This window comes from Bubalus kerabau, chromosome 13, assembly GCF_029407905.1.
Source record: "Bubalus kerabau isolate K-KA32 ecotype Philippines breed swamp buffalo chromosome 13, PCC_UOA_SB_1v2, whole genome shotgun sequence".
NCBI classification, from domain to species: Eukaryota; Metazoa; Chordata; class Mammalia; order Artiodactyla; family Bovidae; genus Bubalus; species Bubalus kerabau.
This window is the reverse complement of record NC_073636.1, coordinates 16660762-16682944: the sequence shown is the minus strand read 5'-3', so window position 1 is coordinate 16682944 and position 22183 is coordinate 16660762. Positions and strand designations below refer to the sequence as shown.

General features: G+C 43.3%; 1 protein-coding gene and 2 long non-coding RNA genes across 8 annotated transcripts in view; 2 read left to right on the top strand and 1 right to left on the bottom strand.

Moving 5' to 3' along the window:
• LOC129626210 (uncharacterized) overlaps window positions 1–7525 on the top strand; it is a 36493-nt gene extending 28968 nt beyond the window's left edge. The window contains exon 3 of the long non-coding RNA XR_008701828.1: window positions 7359–7525. This is a non-coding gene — a long non-coding RNA (uncharacterized LOC129626210). The remainder of the gene's footprint in view (window positions 1–7358) is intronic.
• An 11575-nt stretch (window positions 7526–19100) lies between these two features.
• Window positions 19101–21480, bottom strand: LOC129625358 (uncharacterized). Its single transcript, XR_008701374.1, has 2 exons — window positions 21016–21480; window positions 19101–20834 (listed from the first exon to the last, which is right to left on the bottom strand). It is a non-coding gene; the product is annotated as an uncharacterized LOC129625358 (long non-coding RNA).
• A 198-nt stretch (window positions 21481–21678) lies between these two features.
• The window catches only part of USP6NL (USP6 N-terminal like), a 138120-nt gene continuing 137615 nt past the window's right edge, over window positions 21679–22183 (top strand). For 2 of the 6 annotated variants that reach the window (XM_055543552.1, XM_055543542.1), the window contains exon 1: window positions 21679–21817. The gene's annotated coding sequence lies outside the window, so the exon portion shown is untranslated. Of the gene's footprint in view, window positions 21818–21948; window positions 22095–22183 lie in introns of those variants that run through there. The other 4 variants (XM_055543559.1, XM_055543548.1, XM_055543556.1 and 1 more) reach the window with 2 other exon arrangements.

Sequence of the window (22183 nt, the reverse complement as noted above, 5' to 3'; positions counted from 1 at the left end):
CTGTGAACAGAAGGCGAGATGAAGGATGCAAGCTTGAGACGATGCAGAGGAGAGGGTTCTCCCGTGAGGCCCCCACAGCAGTGTTGGAATCTCATTCTTGCTGACTGTTCCTCCCATCCTGCTTCCTTGGGCATCTTTTTGTTGTTTCCTTGGTATTTATAGAGAAATGTATAGGAATGATAAAGATACTTAACGACAAGGTCCTACTGTATAGCACAGGGAATTATATTCACTATCCTGTGATATGCTATATTGGAAAAGAATATGAGAAAGAATGTTCTCTTCAGTTCAGTTCAGTTGCTCAGTCATGTCTGGCTCTTTGCGACCCCATGGACTGCAGCACGCCAGGCTTCCCTGTCCATCACCAGCTCTCGGAGCTTGCTCAAACTCATGTCCATTGAGTTGGTGATGCCATTCAATCATCTCATCCTCTGTTGTCCCCTTCTCCTCCCACCTTCAATCTTTCCCAGCATCATGATCTTTTCCAGTGAGTCGGTTCTTCGCATCAGGTGACCAAAGTATTGGAGTTTCAGCTTCAGCATCAGTCTTTCCAATGAATATTCAGGACTGATTTCCTTTAGGTTTGACATATAAAGAATGTAAACATATGTACAACTGAATCACTTTGCTGTACAGAAGAAATTAACACAGTGTTTGTAAATCAACTATACTTAAATAAATTGTTTAAAAATCTAAAGAAAATAGGGATATGCCAAATTCAACAACAACAACAATAATAACAAAGCTATTTATTGTTAAGTGAGCTGCTTCAAAAAATGAACTGCCAAGTCTCAGTGACTTAACACAGTAAGGTTTTCTTTCTCATGAAGATAAAATCTTCTTGGGTTTTCCTGCTGGGACCCAAGCTTATTCCATCTGAATCATCTTCCACATTTGCTTACAAAGTTGCTCTGGAAAAGGAAAAGAGCATAGAAAACTGCCTCTGGGAGGGTTCAGTGGGCCACGACTGGAGGGGATGAACACCACTTCTGCACACTTTGAGCAGAGCTCAGTCACGTGACCACAGGTAATCACAAAGGGGCTGGAATGAGTCTATAAGGAGACGAGGCTGATGAATGTGAACATCTCTCCACTTCGTTACTTACTCACTTGCCACTATGACCCACGTAGCCTGTGTCTTAGCCTCTCAGGACTCTCACGATCTTGACTAGGGTGCTGCTCAGATCCCTATCCTAATATTTCCAGCCTGATGCATTCAAGTGTCAGAGTTTATCATATAGACAGTAAGGGAAGAAGTTAAATCACAAAGCTCCTACATTCTGGGCTTAAGAAGTACCAGAGGGGAAGGTTTAGGGGACTGGGCAGCAGGATCAAACACCCTGCCCACGAAACATGGGCATTTCACTTTCTCCTGGGCTTCTCTACTGTGATGACTACTGTCACTACCACGGCACAGATACGTTCTCCATGAACATCCTACCCCCCAATGTAAAAAAAAACAACCTCATCTTCACACAGTTGAGGGAAAAATGACATTTCAAAGAGACTTTACTACAATTCTACTGCTACCTAAGTGAAGAACTACTCTTAGGAAAAGACCTTTATGCTGGGAAAGATTGGATTTCCCGGTGGCACTAGTGGTAAAGAGCCTGGCTGCCAATGCAGGAGATAAAAGAGATGTGGGTCGATCCCTGGGTCGGGAGCTCCCCTGGAGGAGGGTATGGCAACCCACTCCAGTATTCTTGCCTGGACGATCCCATGGACAGAGGAGCCTGGTAGGCTATGGTACACGGAGTCTCAAAGAATCAGACATGACTGAATTGACTTAGCACACATGCATCCTGGGAAAGATTGAGGGCAAAAGGAGAATGGAGACTCAGAGAATGAGATGGTTAGATAGCATCACCAACTCAATGAACGTGAATTTGAGCAAACTCCAGGAGACAGAGGAGGACAGAGGAACCTTTTGCAGTCCCTGGGGTCGCAAAGAGTCAGACACAACTGAATGAGCAATAGCAACAAGGGATGACAAATGGAAATGAACAAAGCTCCACCAGCTTTTCCTTGTAAGCATCCTGGTTAGCCTATTGTTTACCTCCCGCTGTTATCCTCAGTGTCAGGTAGCTGCAACATTAAAGACTCTGCACTGTTTTGTAATTCAGGCTGCTGGGCAGCCAGCATCTGGAGCCTTGCTTTGCTCGCCGTCATTGTGACAGAGAGCTTCGAGGGTTGCATGCTGGCAATCACGTGTTTCACACAGAAGTTACACATGCCACATTCTGTTCACAACTCATTAGCCAGAGGGACCCCACCCAACCCAAGGGGGCTAGGAAGCAATCCTACCGAATGTCTGAGAGGTAGAGAGCCAGCAATATTTGTTGAACATCACTAACAACCGTCACACCCACTGAGCAAACCCCAAGGGGAAATGAAACTCAGGTGCAGAGGCAAGCTCTCCACTGTCAGCATCTTGTCCTCCTGAGGAGCGTCTTCTCTCAGAGATAAGGGAGACAGAAATTCCTTATATTTGTGTTTTTTTAAAAAATGTATATTTAAAAAATTTTATTCCATGTGTTTTGCTTAACATGCCTTTTCAGATTCTTTTTACTATTATTAGTTTTTTGAGGAAGGCTCGCAAGGACTCCAAGATTTAATACACAAGTTTCACTACTGCTGAAACAAGTGATGACATTCTTTTTAACCTCAACATAGTTACGTCTTATTAATAGTTTTATTTGTATATGCCCTGTTTACTCAAAGACACAGTTTATACCCAGATAAGTCCACAGTGTAGAAGGGTTATCACTGGCCATTATTGATCACAACAACTGCCTTCTTGAGTCTGCCTACTAGAGCAAATTTCTTTATATTTTGGTCCATTGATGTAATGAAAATGAAAAGATGGTTCCTTATTGATTTGCTTCCTAATTCTGCAACATTGGAAAAGGTGGATCTTGACTTTTTTTTTTTTCTGGTCAAAAAGAGTGTATTTGGTATTCTTTGAGATACATCTTGATGCTGGTACCACACATGTGTTCATCATTAGCCGTTCTTCCACTGAACTGCACCTTCTTAGCTTCTTGAGGATAATGTCACGTCAGAATCTTTATTGAAGAAAGATGCTGTAGATTATAGTTATGGCTCCTTCTCAGCATAGCCTCCACTTCATTCTAGAAGGAAATGAAGTTGCACTTGCACAGTTTGCTCTGTTCAGAGCTCTCTCCTCTTGTACTTTTCTCTGCCCCTCAATACTTATTTCTGTTGCTGTCCTTCCTTTTATTTGGCAATGGATTATTTCATAGTTATCTTAGTATCTCCTGGTAGCAAAGATGTAAATGCGTGATTTGTAATTCCAGGGTTGTCTTTTATTTTTCCACTTTCAAAGGGCCTCCCTCCCCTAGTTGTATGTAACACGGGCCTTCCATTATATCCACAAAATAATTGTCATGACCACATAATATACTCCAGGGTTCCCCTTGTACTTCTTGGCGAAGAGTGAAAAATGAACAAATAACGTGTAAAAAAAAAAAAACCTGGGAAGAGCATTAATGTACAAAGGACATCTGTTTTGAGTCTTTGCCTGGAGACCAGCAGGATTAGGTTATTCTAAGAAAGGATTATTAGCCCAAAGTTATCCCAGATGAGGAAAAGATGGACAATCGAGCTAAGTGCAGTCATTCCTTTATTCAGTCAGCCTGTCAATCATTTACTGAGTGCTCACATGCACTTTGCTTTGAAGATCTGAACGAGCAGCTAAGTGACACGGTCAGATTTAAACATCAAGCAAATCATGCTGTTAACAGTGTGAGCCATAGCTGCGTAGGACAGAGGGAGCAATAGACGGGAGATGAAGAGATTTGTAGTAATCCAAATGCAAAGGGATGAGAGATGGAATCAAAAGAGTGATGGTGGTGGGAACAGATGAGGAAATAGATTCAGGACTTATCTGAAAATGGAACCTGTTGACTTGTTGGAAATGGGGACGGATGAGAAGGAATGGGAGGGAGAATGCCCCCGTGGCTGGCTTGGGCAGTTAGGTGGATGGTGGTGCTAGTTACTGAATGTGAATACAAAAGGAAGAATGGTGTGTGTGTGTGATGAAATTAGTAGTAGAGGAGTTGCTGGGAGGGATATGATGAGTTAATTATGTGGGTCTGCAGATCAGCAGAAAGTTTCATTTATTTAATAAATTACAGTGTGTCTGGGCTTCAGCTACAAGTGGGGCAATCAGATGATTCTCATATAAACGCTCAGTCGTGTCTGACTCTTTGCGAACCCATGGACTGTAGCCCATCAGGCTCCTCTGTCTGTGGAATTCTCCAGGCAAGAATACTGGAGTGGGTAGCTATTTCCTTCTCCAGGAGGTCTTCCTGGCCCAGGGATCAAACCTGCATCTCCTGCACTGCAGGCAGATTCTTTACCTGGGAAGCCCCATTCCCATACAATGTGGTAGTTAAAAGTATGGTGTGGATGAGATTGAGCTAGACTGTGAGTGCAGTTAGAAGAGCCCCCTCTCCCCTTCACCTTTGATCTCTCTCCTGGCCCTGGATGCTTTTATCAGCAGTGAAACATGCTCTCAGGTTTCCCACCCTGAAGATCTTCTCTGGACCCCTCCTCCCTTCAGCTCTGGCTTCACCCTCTCCTGAACGTGCTCTTTCTAAGGCATCTTCAGAATGCTCCATTTTCTGCAGTGTCGTGCAGCAATATTGCTCCATTTCTAGCAACGCGAGGATGATCCCACAGATCCTCTCTGCTCCTCTGGCTGCTCTGAATGTAGGAGAACGACTCTTTGTCTTCCTCTGGGTGACCTGCCATGTGCCCTATCTGGGCACTGAAGTTAACACTGTTTATGCCTCTGTCTCACAGTGTCCCCTGGGAAAACATTCCTTTTGGTCCTTGTCTGCAACCTGTTTTGCCGTTAGGCTTGACTCTAGTCTGGGGGCCTGGGCTGCAGGTTAGACTGTGGCTGTCGCATTTCTCCAGCTTCTCCATACCCCTCCATCTCCTCCCCATAGAGGCATCCCCAAACTGCTTTAGACACTTCCTTCAATGAAAATTCCCGTGCAAAAAGGTGTGACATGTTTGGATGTTTATTTCACAAAACGCAGAGTTTTAGAGGAGAAGAGATGTTTATAGTAATACAAGCTTGCTGTAGAAGTTATTCAGAACATGTGAAAATGTATAAATACAAGGAAAATGTCCAGTTATTATTATCCAGAAATGACCACTCTTAACATTTTCAACGGGCTTCCTTTCCTTCGCACTTTTGTTTATGTGTCTCCTACATATTTTACTCAAAATAAGATTCTACTATATATGTAGTTTTTTAAAAGTCAGTTAAAGGTATATTTCCATTGTTAATAAATACAGATGGACACAACTTTTTAAAGAATTGTTTTATTGAAGTATGGTTGATTTAGAGTGTTAATTTCTGGTGTATAGCACAGTGACTCAGTTATACATATGTGTATTCTTTTTCATATTCTTTTCCATTATGGTTTATTACTGGATGTTGAATATAGTTTCCTGTGCTATATGGTAGGAACTTGTTGTTTATCCATTCTACACATAATTGTTTGCATCTGGTAACCCCAAATTCCTAATCCATCCCTCCCCAACTACCCCCTCAGCTTGGCAACCATAAGTCTGTAGATGGACATAATTTTTTTTGGACATAATTTTTAATGGAATTGCATTCTGTTAGATGGGTTGCTCTATTTTAATCAATTCTTTATTGGCATGCAGGTGGCTTCTGATATTTTCATATTATAAACAAGGCTGTGATAAATGGCCTCATTATACATAGATTTTTGTGGGGCCTTTCTGTGTGTGAGTTAGTGCCTTTAAAAATATGGCTAGAAAGTAAATTACTGGATCAATGTATTTACATTATAAAATCTAATACATACCGCAAAATGCTTTTTAGTTAAAACCTACCAGTTACTCTTCAGCCAGCAAGATATTCTCAACGTATTCTGGGTGTTTTAAAATCTTGGCCAATATGATAGATGAATAATTAACATTCTATTGGCCTCAATTTAGGTTTGATTACTTGAGAAACAGAACAGGTGGTTATTAATCATCTGTATTTCTATTTCTTATGAATTTGCTTGCCATGGACGTTGGTGGTTGCCCAGTTTGCTACTGGCACATCCGTATTGACTCTCACTACATCTAGACAGGGTAACAACAATGATTACTGTCATCATTTAGAGTAAAACTGACTGAATCTGATGAACACATTCATATAAGTTCTGTGAGGGCAGGAACCTTATGTGTCCTGTTCATTTTTGATGTTATAATGTGTTTCACAGTACTTGGCATATCTAGGGAATTAACAAATGTTAGTTGAATTAATATAACCCCCTTTTATTTCATTGGTTTAAAAAAATAGACTTTATGTTTTAGAGTAGTTTTTACTTCACAGCAAAATTGAATGGAGGGGACAAAGATTTCTCATATGCCGTATACCTCCTGCCCCACCCCAATAGCCTCCCCCAATGTCAGCATCCCTCACCAGATGATACGTTTGTACAACTGATGAGCCTGTACTGACACAGCGTCACCACCAAGAGTCCATCGTTCACATCAGGGTTTGTGCCAAGCCGCTTCAGTCGTGTCCATCTCCTTCCGACCCATGGCATGTCGCCTGCCAGGCTCCTCTGTCCATGGGATTCTCCAGGCAAGAATACTGGAGTGGGTTGCCATGCCCTCCTCCAGGGAATCTTCCTGATCCAGGGACTGAACCCACGTCTCCTGGGGCTCCTACACTGCAGGCAGATTCTTTACTGCCGAGCCACTCCGATCTTAACATGATAATATTTAGGTCGGCAATGAGGCAAAGCAAAATTGAGGTAAAGAAGTTCTTTAGTTGTACCTCCTGTCCTTTTATCCAGTTAGGGCTAAACAATGACCTCTCTGTAGTGAAGTATTAACCAGACTCAGAAAACTCGTGATAGGAATGGATAAACTTGGCAAAGAACATGGAGGTCTTGAGAACCTTCTTGGTCTCTGAACTACCCCTGATCAGGTTTGTTGACTATAATTTGAAGGCTTTCTTACCTTGCTTTCTACTGGCTGTGAGTGGTTCAGTGGCTGTGATTCTCTTCTGGCCCAGAATTTAACCAACACTTTCCAAAGGCAGATGAAACATTAGAATCTGATGACACGATGAGTTCTTCATTGACTAATCCCCTACCCGAAGGTGATGACAGCCCTTTTGCCACTGATCGCCAGCTCCTGCCATTACAGTGCACAGCACACATTAGCGACCCAATGAATATCTGTTGATTGAATGAGTGAATGAATGGTTTTCCATAAATGATTAACATCAAATACCAAGTCCTTGCATTAAAATGAATTTTCCTAAATTCTTTCTTTTTTGATTTCACCTCAAGGCATGATATTGATTCCTTGATCAGGGATCAAACCCACACCTGCTGTGGTGGAAGCATGGAATCTTAACCACTGGATCACCAAGGAATTCCCTTTTAAATGAAAAAAAAAATTGTTTTTATATTTTCAATAAATTCTTTCATTTCTATACAGTTTTAATTAAAGAAACCTCCCCCCTTCTTTTTCTTTTCATAGTGTTTTTTATAAACTCCACACCATTTTTGCTGCTATTTACTTAATTAAGTTTAGTGAATTAAGTCTAAACTCATTAGTCAGGCATTTGAAGTCCTCCATAATGCTATGCTCTCAAACTATCTTCTAAGGGTTACTAATTTTCATATGGGCTTCCCTGGTGGCTCAGATGGTAAAGAATCTGCCTGCAATGCAGGAGACCTGAGTTCGACCCCTGGGTCAGGAAGATCCCCTGGAGAAGGAACTGGTAACCCACCTCAGTTTTCTTGCCTGGAGAATTCCATGTATGGAAGAGCCTGGCAGGCTACTGTCCATGGGTCTCAAAGAATTGGACATCACCAAGCTACTAACACTACTACTCCTCAAGCTCTTCTGCTATTTGGCTCCCACTGACCAGGTCAGATCCCATCTCCTCTGTTACAATGCCTGTAAGATCACCTGTGGTGGAAACTATGACAACCTCCCCCATAGCCATGCCTCTTTTCTTTGTCATCAGCCTAATTTTGCTTGGGAGAACCATGCCTTCCCCATGTGGGAAGAAGCCTAACTCCATTTTTGGTGCTAAGTGGAGTTGAAAGCAATTAACACAATCCTATATCCTGGCCATGGATATTGATTCAGAAATGGATATGTGATTCAGTTCACACCAGAGCTTGAGACAGACTAGGTTTTCTGGGAGTTGTTGGTTTTTTCTGAGATAAGGAGGCATGAAATTGTGGAAATTGTTGGCAGCCGACTTGCTTGGGTGGAGCTGACATGATGGGAAGCAGAGAAAGAAGCTGGTCCTTGACAATATCATTAAGTCCTACAAAGCCCATCTTCTGGTAAATTTTCAGTGATATGAGTGAAGTGAAAGTGGCTTAGTCATGTCCAACTCTGCAACCCCCTGAACTGTGTAGTCCACCAGGCTCCTCTGTCCATGGAACTCTCACTGGAATACTGCAGTGGCCTGCCATTCCCTTCTCCAGGGGATCTTCCCAACCCAGGGATTGAACCCAGGTCTCCTGCATTGCAGGTGAATTCTTTACCAACTGAGCCACCAGGGAAGCTCCCAGTGGTTTGGCCACCTCATGCGAAGAGTTGACTCATTGGAAAAGACTCTGATGCTGGGAGAGATTGGGGGCAGGAGGAGAAGGGGACGACAGAGGATGAGATGGCTGGATGGCATCACCGACTCGATGGACGTGAGTTTGAGTGAACTCCGGGAGATGGTGATGGACAGGGAGGCCTGGCATGCTGCGATTCTTGGGGTCGCAAAGAGTTGGACACGACTGAGCGACTGAACTGAACTGAATAATTCAGCTCTATTATTTAGCCTAGTTAGAGTTGAGTTTTTTGTTGTTATCTGCAACTGTTCTACCCGCCTTCTCCTAAGTTCAATCCAGTCTCTCTCCTAATACTTTTTTTTTTTTAATAATAGGAAGTATATAAAAAGTATTAGAAGAAAGTGCTTAGCCCATTCATATTTGTTGTTGTTCATTCACTAAGTCGTGTCTGACTCTGTGACTCCTTGGACTGCAGCACACCAGGCCTCCCTGTACCCCACCAACTCTTGGAGTTTGCCCAAGTCCATGTCCATTCAATTGGTGTGGCTCAGATAGTAAAGAATCTGACTGTAATGGAGGAGACCCAGGTATGGGTCAATCCCTGGGTAGGGAAGATCCCCTGGAGAAAGGAATGACAACCTACTCCAGTATTCTTGCCTGGGGAACCTGGAGAATTCCATGGACAGAGGAGCCTGGTGGGCTGCAATCCATGGGGTCACAAAGAGTCAGAACAACTGAGCAGCTAACACTAACAGTCATTATATAGCAAAAATGTGCTGTACTAATAAATATACTAACAAATATACATAGATATATGTATGTGTGGATTGAGTTCTATTGATGGTAGGTAAGATGGACAAGCCTTTAAATAGCATTGCCTTTCATAGTGAGAAATTTAATTTATTTTCAGAGATTTCAGTCACCCTTAAGTCCTTGTGAATTTATCAGTGACAATCTGCACCTATTGCCAGTAGGTTTAGTACTTTTAACATCTCTCATACATGCTAATCTCCCTTTTCAACAAAGAGAACAGGCTTCAGGCTCAGAACCCTCTAGGCAATGCTATCTAAGTGGTTTTAATATCATTGTTTTCAGTGTGTTCATTTTTACTTTATCTTCTGTTTATGTCACATCTCTTTTCTACTTCAGTAATTTGCATTCTACTTTAGATAGTGATGCAAAATTTCTTCTTTAGATTGATCTGAGAAATGTGACAGAATGTGGTCCACTGGAGAAGGGAATGGCAAACCACTTCAGTATTCTTGCCTTGAGAACCCCATGAACAGTATGAAAAGGAAAAATGATACGATACTGAAAGAGGAACTCCCCAGGTCAGTAGGTGCCCAATATGCTACTGGAGATCAGTGGAGAAATAACTCCAGAAAGAATGAAGGGATGGAGCCAAAGCAAAAACAATACCCAGTTGTGGATGTGACTGGTGATAGAAGCAAGGTCCAATGCTGTAAAGAGCAATATTGCATAGGAACCTGGAATGTCAGGTCCATGAATCAAGGCAAATTGGAAGTGGTCAAACAAGAGATGGCAAGAGTGAATGTAGACATTCTAGGAATCAGCGAACTAAAATGGACTAGAATGGGTGAATTTAACTCAGATGACCATTATATCTACTAATGCGGCCAGGAATCCCTCAGAAGAAATGGAGTAGCCATCATGGTCAACAAAAGAGTCTGAAATGCAGTACTTGGATGCAATCTCGAAAATGACAGAATGATCTCTGTTCATTTCCAAGGCAAACCATTCAATATCATGGTAACCCAAGACTATGCCCCAACCAGTAACGCTGAAGAAGCTGAAGTTGAACGGTTCTAAGAAGACCTACAAGACCTTTTAGAACTAACACTCAAAAAAGATGTCCTTTTCGTTATAGGGGACTGGAATGCAAAAGTAGGAAGTCAAGAAACACCTGGAGTAATGGGCAAATTTGGCCTTGGAATACGGAAAGAAGCAGGGCAAAGACTAATAGAGTTTTGTCAAGAAAATGCACTGGTCATAGCAAACACCCTCTTCCAACAACACAAGAGAAGACTCTACACATGGACATCACCAGATGGTCAACACGGAAATCAGATTGATTATATTCTTTGCAGCCAAAGATGGAGAAGCTCTATACAGTCAGGAAAAACAAGACTGGGAACTGACTGTGGCTCAGATCATGAACTCCTTATTACCAAATTCAGACTGAAATTGAAGAAAGTAGGGAAAACCACTAGACCATTCAGGTATGACCTAAATCAAATCCCTTATGATTATACAGTGGAAGTGAGAAATAGATTTAAGGGACTAGATCGGATAGATAGAGTGCCTGATGAACTATGGAATGAGGTTCGTGACATTGTACAGGAGACAGGGATCAAGACCATCCCCATGGAAAAGAAATGCAAAAAAGCAAAATGGCTGTCTGGGGAGGCCTTACAAATAGCTGTGAAAAGAAGAGAAGTGAAAAGCAAAGGAGAAAAGGAAAGATATAAGCATCTGAATGCAGAGTTCCAAAGAATAGCAAGAAGAGATAAGAAAGCCTTCCTCAGCGATCAATGCAAAGAAATAGAGGAAAAGAACAGAATGGGAAAGACTAGAGATCTCTTCAAGAAAATTAGAGATACCAAGGGAACATTTCATGCAAAGATGGGCTCGATAAAGGGCAGAAATGCTATGGACCTAACAGAAGCAGAAGATATTAAGAAGAGATGGCAAGAATACACAGAAGAACTGTACAAAAAAGATCTTCATGACCCAGATAATCACGATGGTGCGATCACTGACCTAGAGCCAGACATCCTGGAATGTGAAGTCAAGTGGGCGTTAGAAAGCATCACTATGAAGAAAGCTAGTGGAGGTGATGGCATTCCAGTTGAGCTATTCCAAATCCTGAAAGATGATGCTGTGCAAGTGCTGCACTCAATCTGCCAGCAAATTTGGAAAACTCAGCAGTGGCCACAGGACTGGAAAAGGTCAGTTTTCATTGCAATCCCAAAGAAAGGCAATGCCAAAGAATGCTCAAACTACCGCACAATTGCACTCATCTCACATGCTAGTAAAGTAATGCTCAAAATTGTCCAAGCCAGGCTTCAGCAATATGTGAACCGTGAACTTCCTGATGTTCAAGCTGGTTTTAGAAAAGGCAGAGGAACCAGAGATCAAATTGCCAACATCTGCTGGATCATGGAAAAAGCAAGAGAGTTCCAGAAAAACATCTATTTCTGCTTTATTGACTATGCCAAAGCCTTTGACTGTGTGGATCACAATAAACTGTGGAAAATTCTGAAAGAGATGGGAATACCAGACCACCTGACCTGCCTCTTGAGAAATTTGTATGCAGGTCAGGAAGCAACAGTTAGAACTGGACATGGAACAACAGACTGGTTCCAAATAGGAAAAGGAGTACGTCAAGGCTGTATATTATCACCCTGCTTATTTAACTTCTATGCAGAGTACATCATGAGAAACGCTGGGCTGGAAGAAACACAAGCTGGAATCAAGATTGCCGGGAGAAATATCAATAACCTCAGATATGCAGATGACACCACCCTTATGGCAGAAAGTGAAGAGGAACTCAAAAGCCTCTTGATGAAAGTGAAAGTGGAGAGTGAAAAAGTCGGCTTAAAGCTCAACATTCAGAAAACAAAGATCATGGCATCCTGTCCCATGACTTCATGGGAAATAGATGGGGAGACAGTGGAAAACAGTGTCAGACTTTATTTTTGGGGGCTCCTAAATCACTGCAGATGGTGACTGAAGCCATGAAATTAAAAGACGCTTACTCCTTGGAAGGAAAGTTATGACCAACTTAGATAGCATATTGAAAAGCAGAGACATTACTTTGCCAACAAAGGTCCATCTAATCAAGGCTATGGTTTTTCCTGTGGTCATGTATGGATGTGAGAGTTGGACTGAGAAGAAGGCTGAGCGCCGAAGAATTGATGCTTTTGAACTGTGGTGTTGGAGAAGACTCTTGAGAGTCCCTTGGACTGCAAGGAGATCCAACCAGTCCATCCTAAAGGAGATCAGCCCTGGGATTTCTTTGGAAGGAATGATGCTAAAGCTGAAACTGCAGTACTTTGGCCACCTCATGTGAAGAGCTGACTCATTGGAAAAGACTCTGATGCTGGGAGGGATTGGGGGCAGGAGGAGAAGGGGACGACAGAGGATGAGATGGCTGGATGGCATCACTGACTCGATGGATGTGAATCTGAGTGAACTCCGGGAGTTGGTGATGGACAGGGAGGCCTGGCCTGCTGCAATTCATGGGGTTGCGAAGAGTCGGACATGACTGAGCGACTGAACTGAACTCAACTGAGAAATGTGAATCAGTAATAATATAAATGGTATGAAGATTTAAGGGATAAAGTAGAACTCAGATGATTCAATAGGACACTCTGGTGTAAAGACACACTTTCTAGATCTGGAGTACAGGGACTGGAGTCTTTCCTTCCCCATGCAACTCCAGATACATCACTTAGCCCCTTGTGCTACAATTCCTGCCCATCTCACTGCTGCTGTTGCTGCTAAGTCGCTTCAGTCATGTCCGACTCTGTGCGAACCCATAGACGGCAGCCCACCAGGCTCCCCCGTCCCTGGGATTCTCCAGGCCAGAACACTGGAGTGGGTTGCTATTTCCTTCTGCAATGCATGAAAGTGAAAATGAAAGTGAAGTCTCTCAGTCATGTCTGACTCTTCGCGACCCCATGGACTGAAGCCCACCAGGCTCCTCCATGGGATTTGCCAGGCAAGAGTACTAGAGTGGGGTGCCATTGTCTTCTCCGTGCCTATCTCACAGTGCTCTACAAATGTCAATTATCCTTATCAAATTACTGTTTGTGTTGGGTATTGCCTATATTGGGCTTCCCAGGTGGTACTAGTGGTAAAGAACCCGTCTGCCAATGCAGGAGACAAAAGAGATGTGGCTTCAATCCCAGGGTCAGAAAGATCGCCTGGAGGAGGACACGGCAACCCACTCCAGTATTCTTGCCTGGAGAATCCCATGGACAGAGGAGCCTAGTGGAGTACAGTCCATGAGGTTGCAAAAGTGTCAGACATTGCCTGTATCTCCGAGCTGCATTTCCCAAAGTCCTTTGCCAGCAGGTTCTGATAAGGTTTAGATTCTGTCAGTGAGATGCACTTGGGATTTGAACAGCACAAGGATTGTGTCATTCTTCCTCCTGCAGCCACTCACACGATATAAATTTGTGCAGTGAAGCTAGATGCCAAGACTGCTCCTGACAGGCACTAGCTTCTAAGCTGCAGGCTGGCTGTGACATTCACCATGGTTTCCTGTCATTTCCTGCGATTTCTGACCTCTGGGTGCAGTGGCTTCCTGACGTCAGGTCCACAGCTGATGTGGAATAACCTGAAAGTTACAGGGTATCCCTCTTGACCTTTACCCATCCACTCCTTCCAAAGTCCTTGTGGCATTTGATTTCATGTGTTAAATATCTTTCTGCTGGTAATACCTTCAGTCGTCTCTTTTTCCCTCACTGAATCCTGAGATATTATTTGTTTCATTGAATTTATTTTAAAAAACCCACTTTTGTTTAATAATAATACAGTAAGAGTGAACAAAAAGTTATTATTAATGCTAGTCACTTGGGCTAAGCATTTTGTAGGCATAACCTCCTTCTGTCCTCTTAAGAACCCAATGAGGTAGTTTTTATTACTATCCTCATTCTGCAGAGGAGGAAACTAAGGCAGAGGGTTGCATACGGGTCTCAGAGGTGGCCAGCGGGGGAGTTGGAGTTTGACCTATGGATGTGTGAATTCAGAGTCCTCAAGGACCCTGTAGTAGACTGCCCTTCCCCTCGAAATAAGGAGTTTACTTTCAGTTCAGTTCAGTTCAGTCGCTCAGTCGTGTCGGACTCTTTGCGACCCCATGAATCGCAGCACGCCAGGCCTCTCTGTCCATCACCAACTCCCGGAGTTCACTCAGACTCACGTCCGTCGAGTCAGTGATGCCATCCAGCCATCTCATCCTCTGTCGTCTCCTTCTCCTCCTGCCCCCAATCCCTCCCAGCATCAGAGTCTTTTCCAATGAGTCAACTCTTCGCATGAGGTGGCCAAAGTACTGGAGTTTCAGCTTTAGCATCATTCCTTCCAAAGAAATCTCAGGGCTGATCTCCTTTAGGATGGACTGGTTGGATCTCCTTGCAGTCCAAGGGACTCTCAAGAGTCTTCTCCAACACCACAGTTCAAAAGCATCAATTCTTCAGCGCCCAGCTTTCTTCACAGTCCAACCCTCACATCCATACATGACCACTGGAAAAACCATAGCCTTGACTAGACAGACCTTTGTTGGCAAAGTAATGTCTCTGCTTTTCAATATGCTATCTAGGTTGGTCATAACTTTCCTTCCAAGGAGTAAGCATCTTTTAATTTCATGGCTGCAGTCACCATCCATCTGCAGTGATTTTGGAGCCCAGAAAAATAAAGTCTGACACTGTTTCCACTGTTTCACCATCTATTTCCCATGAAGTCATGGGACCAGATGCCATGATCTTCGTTTTAGATCACCTATAAAGTCAACTTTGGGTGTGAAACCAGAAGTGTTTTTGAATTCAGAAGTTTCAGTTTTTAGGAGGGTGACACAGTACACATACTGCATGTTACTTGCGGGGACAGCACAAGTGGGGTCTGGGATAGGATGTTGTAATCAAACATACTAATTCTGCAAGGAACTGAGTGTTCATTTAAATAAGATAAAGCCCATAATAAATAGTCATAGGACATTGCAGTTGCTACCCAGTGAGTTTAGGTGGCAAATTATTTACAAAAATATTTTTGGTTTTCAGAGCTTTGTTGATTTCAGAATTACAGATCAGGAATTATGGACCTGAATTTGTTTTTAGTTTTTGTTTTTTGCCACCCCGCATGGCATATGGCTGTTACTTGCCTGACTAGGGATTGAATCTGGGCCCTTGGCAGTGAGACAACAGAGCCCAAACCACTGGACTGCATTTTAAATTAAGTATTAGCAAATAGAAAAGATAAGCTAAGCAGATTAAAAAAAATTTTTTTTCATCTATTGTCTTATTTTAGGTGTGTCTTTGGTCTAACTTTTTGTAACCCCTTTTGTAACCACTCCTTTACCCAAAGCATTCGGGCAAAGACTTATTTCATATCTATTTATGTCAAATGTACTTACAAGTATATTTACTTTATAGACACCAAAAGGTTGTCTGTCATGTTGTTTCACAATGCCCAGCATATCACTCTGCATCAAAGGAAAGAACCAGACAAAAAATCAGCAACTTAGTAGTGAAAAGCATGATCAAAATATGTTAGGTTCACCTTCTTCTAATACAACTTGACCTTCTTATATGCCATTTCTGTTAATCTTAAGTTATTTGTTCATTAAGGTCTTAGCTAAAATATAAGTATAGCTTTAACACCATGTTAATCTATATATTCCAGTTACTTGTAAGAGGGTAACAAACTGTCCTAAACTCAATGGCTTAAAATAGCTTATTATTGCTCTTGTGATTCTGCGGGTCCCATGGCCTCATTTGGGGTTTCTCATGGGGTTGCACAGTTGGGGCTAAAGGCACAGTGAAGAGTTGACTGTGTAGAATGTCCAAGATGGCACACCCATCTGGCTAGCAGTTGATACAAGGGCTCAGCCAAGGTTATCATTCAAGCCACCTGTGTGTGGCCTCTCTGGCTTGGGCTTTCTACAGCATGATGGCGGAGTTCTGGGAGAAAGCCCATTAAAAATAAATATTCCAGAGACCCAGGTGGAGGCAGAAAGATTTCTTATGATCCAGCCTTAGAAATCACGTAACATCACTTCTACCTGATTCTTTTCATCAAAAGTGAGTCACAGCCCAGCCCAAATTCAAGAGAATGATGATATGAAAGGATGTGGATGGTGGAGGCATGGCTCATTGAGGGGTGGGGTCATCTTTGAAAACAACTCTCAGACAACATATATAGATATATATTTACAGAGTTTAAAAGTAAATTAAAAAAATTCATATACACAGAGACAAAAGTTTTATTGCCCTGCAATGGAGACAAAAATGCCTTGAAATTGTACTTCAATTTTTTTTTTCAATATCTTAGAACTTTTGAACACAGGCAAAAAACAAATAAATGGAATGACTGACATCTAAGAGGTAGTCAAACGTAGAGTGAAGTAAGGAAACTCTGAGTTGAGCAGACAGGAGAAATTCTCTAAAGCTATAAAAATATAAGGACAGGCTTTTCAAATGCTGTGACATTATTATAGGTCTCTGGCAAACCATGATAACCCTTCTGGTATATAATCAGGATCAGGCTGGCTTACGAACAAAAGACGGGAGGAGATAATGAGGCAGCCCCTGTAGCTGTAAACCAATCATTCCTATCTTTTTTTTTTTCTTTTGAGTCACACACCCTATTGAGCATATGAGAAAAGTTAGGAAATTTTTTTCCAAGAAAAAAATGTATTTTTAAAATTTAAGTAGAGCTGATATACAGTATTATACAGAAAAAAATATATATTTGTTTACTTTTGTTCCCTCCTCCATTCTTTCTTCCCTTGTTTCCTTCTCTCTTCCCTCCTTGTCTTCCTTCATTCCTTTTATGATTATTTATAGATCACTGATTCTATATTTCAGACACTGATCTGGACTAAGGGATAGAGTAGGGAAGACAGAGCCCTTCTCTAGTCTCACAGCGTGTCCATTCTTATGATACAGAGACAGAAAACACCCAAGTATACTAATAAACAAGACAACCTCAGAATGTTATAAGGAACAAACTGTGTACACAACATCTTGCATACAATTTTATGGGGTTCACAGTCACGCCATCGACCCTTCTTCCTTGCTGTGCAATCAGTAACTTCTCTTTTAGGGTAAGTTTTCAATATAAGTAGAGTGGATATGGTTGCTGATTATCCATTGCTTTGTCACTTATACACGGTACAAAGATGTTGACTGGCCTAAGCTGTTTTCAACAACTAAGGACAATTATATGCAGTGTCATTTGAGCTGATTTTCCTAACCAATGGAAAAGCACTGATGGCTTCTGATGACATTTCAGAAAGTACTACTGCTCGTGAGCACAAAAATGTGCATTGCAAGGCTTTCCATAGCTTTCAGTTCAGTTCAGTTGCTCAGTTATTTCCGACTCTGTGACCCCACGGACTGCAGCATGCCAGGCTTCCCTGTCCATTACCAACTCTCGGAGCTTACTTAAACTCATGTCCATAGAGTTGGTGATGCCAACCATCTCATCCTCTGTCGTCCCCTTCTCCTCCTGCCTTCAATCTTTCCCAGCATCAGAGTCTTTTCCAATGAGTCAGTTCTTCGCATCAGGTGGCCAAAGTATTGGAGTTTCAGCTTCAACATCAGTCCTTTCAATGAATATTCAGGACTGATTTCCTTTAGGATGGACTTGTTGGATCTCCTTGCAGTCCAAGAGACTCTCAAGAGTCTTCTCCAACACTACAGTTCAAAGCATCAGTTCTTCCGTGCTCAGCTTTCTTCATAGTCCAACTCTCACATCCATACATGGTTACTGGAAAAACCATAGCTTTGACTAGACAGACCATTGTTGGCAAAGTATGTCTCTGCTTTTTAATATGCTGTCTAGGTTGGTCATAGCTTTTCTTCCAAGGAGCAAGCGTCTTTTAATTTCATGGCTGCAGTCACCATCTGCAGTGATTTTGGAGCCCAAGAAAATAAAGTCTCTCACTGCTTCCATTATTTCCCCATCTATTTTGCCAGGAAGTGATGGGACTGGATGCCATGATCTTAGTTTTCTGAATGCTGAGTTTTAAGCCAACTTTTTCACTCTCATCTTTCACTTTCATCAAGAAGCTCTTTAGTTCTTCTTCACTTTCTGCCATAAGGTTTCCATAGCTTTACTAAAACCAAAAAACTTCCCCCTCATGGGAGCTATCTGCTTCCCCTTATTAAAAAATTTAAATGAATCCATTAGCCTTGGGTTCACATTTCAAATTCTCATTTTACAGGAGACTCTAGGAACCCACCCTTTCATCTATATTCTGAAGATGATAGTGAAGGGTATGTGATTTGCTTTGGAGGTTTTTTCCTTTATGTCCTATGTTCTTCTGTTCTCACCACAGATTGTGCTTCTGGCCTTGGTTATTATGACATCCTGTGAGGATTTAAACATATACTTTTACCTTTGGCAACATTTTACGTTTTTTTTCATTAGCATAACTTTTGCAAAAATGAAATGCAAATATCCATTTATCTTATTCCATCATAATATATGAGACATAGCTCTAAACTTTTTGTTATTTGAGAAATATTTTAATTGGTAACATAAAACTGTTACTCCATGTTTTTTTCTGCTTTTTGGTGATTTATGAATATCAGGCTTTTATGCTTTCTTCAGTTAAAGGGTATTTTAATATCTGGCATTTCATTGGAATGAATGTAAAACTGGAGTGAGTATAATCCAAATATAATTACTTAAGGGATTGGTAAAATAATCCCTGTGGGTCAGATCCACCTATTTTCATAATAAATTTCTAGTGGAACACAGGCACACTCATTCTTTTACATATTGTGTATGGCTGTTCTCGTGTTTGCTCTTTCCCCTTTAAAAACAAGTTTGCCCATACTTGATTTAGAGGAAAAATGATTCTATTTCCTTGCTAATGATTGACACAGATTCCATGTATTTATCATATGCCATAGATAAGTGAATTTACATGACTACTATGTGTCAAACACTATGCTGGGGATATAAAGACAGAAATTTGTGTTTATAGCTTAACAATAGCTCCAAGATGATTAATTTAAAAAAATTATGGTAAGTCCCTAAATTTATACTTTCCTATCATAGCTCAGTTGGTAAAGAATCCACCCACAATGCAGGAGACCCCTTGGGAAGATCCCCTGGAGAAGGGAAAGGCTACCCACTCCAGTATTCTGGCCTGGAGAATTCCATGGACTGTATAGTCCATGGGGTTGCAAAGAGTCGGACAGGACTGAGCGACTTTCACTTTCACTTTTTAAGAATGAATACAGGTTTTATACTGAGATGACACAATTCATTGGTGACACTTTGACTTGGGAGAAAATGTGGGTTTTCTGAACTTTAATCATGCTATAATTGCAGTATAAAATTGAATCAGTGCTGCCCAGAATTAGGTCTAAAGTTTTCAAAAAATTACCCATATAAATTTATGGAAAAAAAACATCTGAAATTTCCACTTTATTTTGCCAAGTGAGCCTGCGGCTTGGGTTGTTCATCCAAAATCCTATTAACTCATTATCTGGTGACTCCAGGTCCTTGTTTATGAAGTTCTCAAGGAAGTCCCTTGAGTAACATCTCCTGTGAGTCTATGGTCCCCAAAGCCACCTGAAATGAGAGCTCAACCACAAAAACAGCAATTTAATTCAATAAACATTTATTGAGGGCCTACCATGTGGGAAGCAATCTACTCATGCAGTGGGGGCTCCTGTCTTTTAGAGATTCAAAATATCCCAATCTGCAGGATCCTCATGAAAGCATTCTATAACTTTTGGAGAAGTGTTTAGGTGTTGAAAAAGTTACCCATGTCCTGCCAACTCCTGATCTGTTTTTACCCCAATTCATTTCATGTATCAGACTGTTCATGGTTTTTGGCTGTTCCTTGAAGGATGTGGGATCTTAGTTCCCCAACCAGGGATCGAACCTGTACTCCCTGCAGTGGAAGCACTGAGTCCTAACTACGGGACTACCAGGGAAGTCCTGCTCTTGTTGGATCAGAATCATTAAACACTAGTCTTCACAAATCTGGCTTAAATGTATGAAGGCAGACCCAAAGGGTATACAATTGTATTTTCTTAAAGAGTGTACAAACAAGGTCACAACACTTGTGAGCTATAAGGAGAAGCCTAAAGGCTGTTTGAGACCTAACCAACGGTGGGCTCTGTTCTTGAAAAAGAATCCTTTGGAAGAGCCCAGTGACCCTGCCTCCTCCTCCACCCCTCCTCTCCCAGAACACCCAGTTTCGTGGTGTCAGTTTTCAGAAGCTGGAAAGAGAGATAATAGCAGCCATGCAGAGTTGCCAGCTTTAGTAACTCTAGTTCCTGGAATGAAGGACAGGAAGCCTTGAGATATCCGCACACCCTAACTCTGCTAGCTCCTACTGCATAAATCATTTAGCTGTCAGCTAATTACAGTATTGCAAAGTTTACATCATTCATCTTTTTATGGAACCTCTTGATGGAAGATTCTGGAGACGAAAACTCTTGACAATTTCCACGATCTTAAAAAAGGAACGCTGACCTAGAGAAAGATGGGACAAAAGATGAGCATCTAAGTTTCAAGCAGCAATGGGATCTTACACAGTAGCCTATTTAAAGTGGTGCTGATGAGCACTTAGATAAAGTTATTGGAAAAAGACAGAAATGTGACTTTTGTCAGACCCAATGCCATTTAATTGAAAGCATAGTTATTTTGCACTTACTGAGTATCAATACTATGCAGTTGCTTCCAGGGCTTCCAGGTAACAACCGTATGAGGCAAGCGTTAAAATGCCACTTTACAGATAAAGAAACCGAGGCATACAGAAAATTAGAGTCCAAGCTCTGACAGCTGGTGGGTAGTAGAGCCAGAAACGAAACACGAGGCAATCTGGCTGCAGAGCCCATGGCTCTCGGCCACTGCTCTGCTGACCTCACCCCTGGTCTCAGCCATTCCTCGACCTGCCAGTTGACACCAGCTGAAGCCTGTCGTTTTCGTGCAATTACTCGAAGCCCCGCTCCAGGTCCTAGCTTTCCAGTCCCGCCTGGGCCCTCTCTCTCTCTCTCCCTCCCCTCGGGGTCCCGGGGGCCGCTCCTGGCTACGCTTCCTGGGAAGCGGCGCCAGCACCCTGCGGCCCTGGCAGCGCGCCCCCGCGGCCGGCGGGAACACGCGGGAGCAGCGCGCACGTGCCGCCGGGAAGGGGCCGCCCGGGCCGCGCCAAGATGGCGGCGGCCGCGGCCGCAGCGGCGACGGTTGGCGGCGGCCCGTGAGGCGGGCGGGGCCGGCGGCTCGGAGGCGGGGTCCCGGGTGAGCTGCTCTGGGAGGCGGGGGGCCGTTTCCATAGCGGCGGCAGGAGGTGTCGCGCCGGGGAACTTCCTGGTTCCCGGGCTCGGCTTTGCCGGGATCCTCTCGGAAGGGAAACAATGGGGCGGAGGGCACTGCGGTAGCCGCCGCCGCTGCGCCGGGACCTGCTCGGCCCCTGGGGACCCCCCGCCCGCAGCCTCCGCCGACGGGACCGTTCGGAGGTAAGTTCATTTTCCCCTTTCCCACTGCGAGGGGCTGGCGGCGGCGGGGCTTGGCGGGCTTCCCCTGGGCACGGACTCGGAGGTGGCCCTGGGGAGCCGGACGCCGCCATTCGCGGCCGCAGGGGAGGTGGACGAGCGGCACTCCCGGCTCCCGCCCTCGAGGGGGCCGGCTCCGGAAACGTGCGCGGCCGTCCGGCCCCCGCCCCCTGGAGCCCGGACGGCTGGGTGCTGCGGGTGTGATTGGCAGGTCGGCGGGCGCCGGGCGAGGGGCGCCGGGGTGCGTGCGGGCAGGATCTGGCTGGGACGGCGCGGGAGGGGGACCTGCCGACCGGTGAAGGGGGCTCGTGGAAGGGGCGGGGGTCGGCC